This window comes from Lissotriton helveticus, chromosome 8 (assembly GCF_964261635.1).
Source record: "Lissotriton helveticus chromosome 8, aLisHel1.1, whole genome shotgun sequence".
Taxonomy (NCBI): domain Eukaryota; kingdom Metazoa; phylum Chordata; class Amphibia; order Caudata; family Salamandridae; genus Lissotriton; species Lissotriton helveticus.
Window position 1 is genome coordinate 801,798,555 of NC_136069.1, and position 6,000 is coordinate 801,804,554.

The following is a 6,000-nucleotide window of genomic DNA, read 5'->3' on the forward strand; positions in this document are numbered from 1 at the left end:
AATGAAAGGACACCACACAGGTTGTTATGAAAATAAACAGTATATTTATTAATAACAACACCTCTGAACTCTTTGAGGTCACAGGGCTAAGCACATGACAATCTCTTACAAAAAATACTAAAAGTTGCGCAAAATTACAATGGTGCCTATGGGGCACGACACCATATACTAAGTGGAATGTGAGAGTCGATAAAAGGAATGGAGCTGTCCAGAGGCTGTAGGATCGATGGGACCACGCTACACTAACTTCAGGTAAGTAATAGGAGGCCCACGGAACACGTGTGCAGAGTGTGAACTCACACGCGAGATGCGTAACAACGTCTATGGACAGTACAGTTCAAGTAAAAGGTGAGTACGGACAATCCTGACTAGTTAGGACAACAACGACTGTGGAATTGGACACTAGGACAGTTAGACTACCCTTGAGCACCAAAATGCTCTCTTTACCTCACCCACGGGCTGCGGGTGCATAGGTGCCAAAGTGTGTCGGGTTCTCGCGTTGAAGTCAATGGAGCCTGAAAGAAAAGATGCTGCAGGCGACCAGGAGGAAGATGTCCGGTGCGATCCAAGGGTGGATCGGTGAAGAGGACCTGAAAGCAGAGGGGACAGTCTTCAAAGTCACTAGCCAGTGACCGGTGTGGAACCAGGAAGGAACCAGGTGCTGTCATCGCGATCAGGTGAAGAGTGGACGCTTGACTCTGCAGCCACGTGGACCAGGAGGTGTCTTTGACGACCAGGATGGAGGCACGAGCTGTCCCACGCGGCTCTCGCTGTCGGCGGTGTCGGATCCGGGATTGGACTCAACAGGCCTTGGCAAAGGCAACCCACGCGGTGAGTGGAAAAGACGTCTGGTGCGGACTAGGAGAGTCCGGGGTGCCCCTCTTTTGGAAGGGAGCAAGGGCCAGTCTGGAGCAACCAGACCAGCCTTGAAGATTCAAAGGTTCGTCGTCTAGGAGGCCACTAGCCAGCCGGCAAGTGACCAGACAACGCGTCGAGCAGCAAACAAGCAGAAGCGCCCCACGCAGATCTCGTGGATGCTGGAGGGCTGATCTTCGGTGCAGGGGCTGCTCGGGGCTGGGGCTTCTCAGTCCCCAAAGCACTTGGTCGAGTTTACCTCGGAAGTCGTGCTGGAAGCGAAGTGCAGGTTCGTTCAAGATGGCCGGTCCCACGTGTCTCGTCGCACCTACGGGTCTCAGCTTTGCTGCAGATGTGAGTTGAGGTCGGAGAGGTCTGGGAATCCGGGTCTCGTCGGGCTCTGAAGTCTGGATCCTCGAGGGAAGACGACAAAGTGAAGCAGCTGGACGCTTGATGGTGCCTGCAGTTGCAGGGTGGACACTCCTTGTCCACAAGGGAGATTCCTCAGTCTTCTGTGGAGCAGAACGTCGAAGGCCAGAGTTTCTTCTTGTTGAATAGTTCAGGATAATCTAATTTGGAATGGGACCAGCTCCTACCTTTATTCAGCTAAAGGGGGCTGCACTACGACTAGGTCCCTCCTCTGGATGGGACCAGGAAGGGGGGTGGTTACACCCCCTATCCTTTGTCCAGTTTCCAGCCAGAGCTGGGGCTGGAGTGCCCCAGCAACTGGTTGGAACCGGTGTATGCACAGGGCACCTTGTGTGCCCCAGGCATGTCTCATTGCTTCAGCCTTGGCCTACCTAATACACAAAATCCTGTCTGGGGTGGTGCTAGCACCTCCCAAGGCAGGAAACCCTTTGTCCAGGCCATCCTCGCTGGAAGGACTCCCAGCAGCAGGAGGTCAGACTTGTGTCTGTGGTGGCAGCATCCATTTTGTGATGCTGAGGCTCGAGTTAACTTTAACCGGGGTTCACAGTTACATACATGTCGTGTCCCTCTAGAAGGGTGGAATGCTACCCCCGTCGCCAGAATTGGCGAGGGGGTAGTATTCCAAATCGTATGACACCTTACTCGACATGTTTTGATAACGTTATACCAGAGTTAGCATTTAACCGAGAGGTTGATAATGCACTTAAGAGTATATGGTACAGCGTTATCATGGAACAGCTATTAGGACTTGGTTCCGCAAGCTGCAAACGGGCTCAGCTCATGCCAGAGCACCATCTCACATAATTCCAAGCACTCTGCCTTCAGGATTGATAAGGCCTTCCATAGGAGTGACTGATAGGAATATATGTGTCCATTTTAGGGTTAGACATAGGTATACTATATCTACAGCAAAGGGTGTTTACACCACCTTGCCCCAGCTGTCATGCAGCCAGTTGTGTCAGATTTAGATGGCCAGCCAGGGGTGGCATAATACATGCTTCAGCCCCTGGTAGGCCCTGGTACACCTATGCCCTGGATACCTAAGGTATACTGTACAGGGACTGATAAGGTGGCCCAGTACCAATTGGTAAATGCACCTAAAGTACATGGTTGTCAATTTAGAGAGAGAACAGCTAGGCTGTGGGTCTGATTAGCAGGCCCACAGCCAGGGAAAGTCGTGAAGCAAAAAGCAAAAATCTGGGGTGACCATAGGATTGCAGACCCCACTCTCCTACACCGACCACCTGCCTGTATAGGCAAAAAAAAAAGATGTTGTTCTTGAGACAGACCTCCATTTTTAACTGCATTTTGTTATGTTCCCTGATACGAAGAGTACGGGAATTAAGGAAATGATCACAGGCCGCTAGACCCTGGCTGTGGTAAATTATGGTGTACAGTGACTGTACATCCCGTATTATGAGAAGACAGTCCTCATCCCACTGTATGTCCTGTACCTTTGTAAGGAAATCTTTGGTATCCTTGATGTAACTGGGTAGACCACTAACCTATTCACGGAGGTGGTGGTCCACGTATTTGGAAACTTGTTCGGACACACTGCCCCTGGAGGACACAATTGGCCGTCCGGGTGGATTATCCTGGTTCTTATGGAGTTTGGGCAGCAAATAAAGCACTGGAAGGACAGGATGGCATTTTTAAGGTACCTGAACTCCTCCCATTCCATGATGCCCCTGTCCTTCCATGTGTTAAGTTGTTCCCATAGGTCAGTAATGCTGTTGTTATACACATCCCAAGTAATGGGAATGTAAAAATTGGAGTCATTGAGTTGCCTGAGGGCTTCTGCGACATATTTGTCCCTGTCCATTACGACAACATTGCCCCCTTTATCCGGGGGACGGATGACAATGCTGTTGTCATCCATCAGGGATTTGAGAGCCTGTCTTTGTGTGTATGAGAGATTGTTCTCAGTAAATCTGTAATCTCTTTGCCTATGCCTGTGATTACATGGGGCTTTGCTGACACTCTCATGAAACGTGTCAATTACATCGTGGGCGAGTGTAGGAAGAAATGTTGACTTGGGTTTGAAACCCGTGGCAGCGCTGCTATCCGTAACGAAATCAGCGCTGTGAAGGGTCTGGGTATTGCTAGTGACTGCATTACCTCCCCCGATGCGGTCTACCTGAATGTCATTGGTGGGATCAGCAAGGTCACCCGCTTCTTGTTCTAACTGCAAGATGTCTATGAGGGTGTCCACCTCTCTTATGGTTTTTCTGGGTCCCCCCAATCTTTTCCATTTGTGGCACTTTTTTAACTTTAATTTGCGAACAAATTTAAATAAGTTTATTCTGGACTCACTGTAATTAAAGGGCATGGATGGACAAAAAGAGCCCCAGACATAAAGTCATCTTTTCAACGTCAATCATCTCCCTTTTAGACAGATTTATGACTGTTTTGTTTACCATTGTGTTGTCCATTAATATCCCCTCTTGGAGCGTGTCCTGCTGTTTCCCACGCGGCCCCTTGATCTGCCTCTTTTGCCACCTCTGCTGTAATCTTTTCCCTCGGTTTCTACGTTTCTCCGACCTCTTGCACGACCTCGTCCCCTCTGTCCCTTCGTTATTGCTGCCGGAGTCTCCTTGATCCTCAGTTTGCTCTGGCGCAGATAACGATATTCTTCTAAAAAAATCACTGGACGGGATGTATTGGTCATGGGTGCTGACCCTGCCAGGGAAATGTCTGATTCCGTTTCACTTGTAGTAGAGAGAGTCGTATGTTCATTCTCTTCATTGTTATCGTCTGTGTTTGTCGTTGATGTCTCAGTTCGGTTATACAAATGGTCATAACTTGCGACTAAATGTCAGAATTCTTCTGCTTTCATAGTCATTGTAGTCGCAATTCAAATTCCTTTCTTTCCGAGCTTTTATGTCCTCTTCGTACTTTCTTAGACGTTCCTTCATGGATCTGGCCGCCATACTTGCAAGGTAAATGTCCAATGTTATCTTATTGCCATATCGACTTGCAAGTAATTTCATATTGAATAATCATTTAAAAGTTTCTCCCGAAGGAAAGCCACGCACCATTATAGTCCATTCCATTGTTTTTCAACCACGCGTCTGCTAATAAAAGGTGCCTGTAATCCCCGTGAGTGCCTACGTGTGTGTGTGTGTGTGTGTATATATATATATATATATTCACTGAAAAAACCATAGGTTATAGACCATATATAGTTAGGAATTAGCATTTACAAAACCTTGAAAATTCACTGAAAAAACCATAGGTTATAGACCATATATAGTTAGGAATTAGCATTTAAAAAACCTTATTTTACTCACACAAAACCATTGAAATTCCATATATAGTTAGTTGTACTAACTATATATCGCGCACCCGCAATCCACTGCTGATCATGTCACATATTACATCATTCATGACATGGTCAGTGACATCACTGATGACATCACTGATGACATCTCAAATGACATCACTGATGACATCTCAAATGACATCACTGACATCACTGATGACATCACTGATGACATCACTGATGACATCACTGATGACATCTCAAATGACATCACTGATGACATCACTGATGACATCTCAAATGACATCACTGATGACATTACTGATCACATCACTGATGACATCATTCATGTGATAATACGATGAACCTCTTCAGACTCTAATATAACCTTAGATACAATCAGTGTAAACAGACACTCATAGACTGTCACTCATCCATGGAGTTACTCAGACACTTAGTCAGTCATACAAAGAATCAATCACACCTCCATTTCCTCAACTATACAGTTATACACACCTTACTTATTCAAACATATACTAAAACATATTTACTCACTTATACAATCCTGGATACAAGTTCACAATGATCCATACAGCCACTCACACATTCACTGGCTCTTATGCACAGTTATTTATATATGTCAACTCTCACATGTACTGTATTTTACATATGTACTTACTTTAACATGTAGCACTGAGATATCCATTCACTCACCAAATACACTCATGCACACAGTCAACTGCCCATACAGCAGTTTCCACATGCACTTTTGAACCCATACATCTAGTCAATCAACTGCTCACACATCTATGCAGAGAGTCATACACCTCCCAGCCACCCACACACACACTCAGTCTCCCATACAAATGCTTGGGCAACCAATCAATAACCCATATAGTTAATCATATAGCTACTGATCAACACATGCAGCAGTTTACAGAACAACAGACATAATGATGCACAAATTAAGACAGTTTAGTCACTAACCCATGCACTCAGTGAGACACATTTAATCAGTCACTCATACAGTCAGTCATGCCCCTACTAAATCCTTCATCCAGACACTTATACATCCACTCAAGACATATTTTAACTTTACAGAAAAATACAGTCACTGGATGTTGTCATCAGTGATGTCATCAGTGATGTCATCAGTGATGTCATTTGAGATGTCATCAGTGATGTCATCAGTGATGTCATTTGAGATGTCATCAGTGATGTCATCAGTGATGTCATTTGAGATGTCATCAGTGATGTCACTGACCATGTCATGAATGATGTAATATGTGACATGATCAGCAGTGGATTGCGGGTGCGCGATATATAGTTAGTACAACTAACTATATATGGAATTTCAATGGTTTTGTGTGAGTAAAATAAGGTTTTTTAAATGCTAATTCCTAACTATATATGGTCTATAACCTATGGTTTTTTCAGTGAATTTTCAAGGTTTT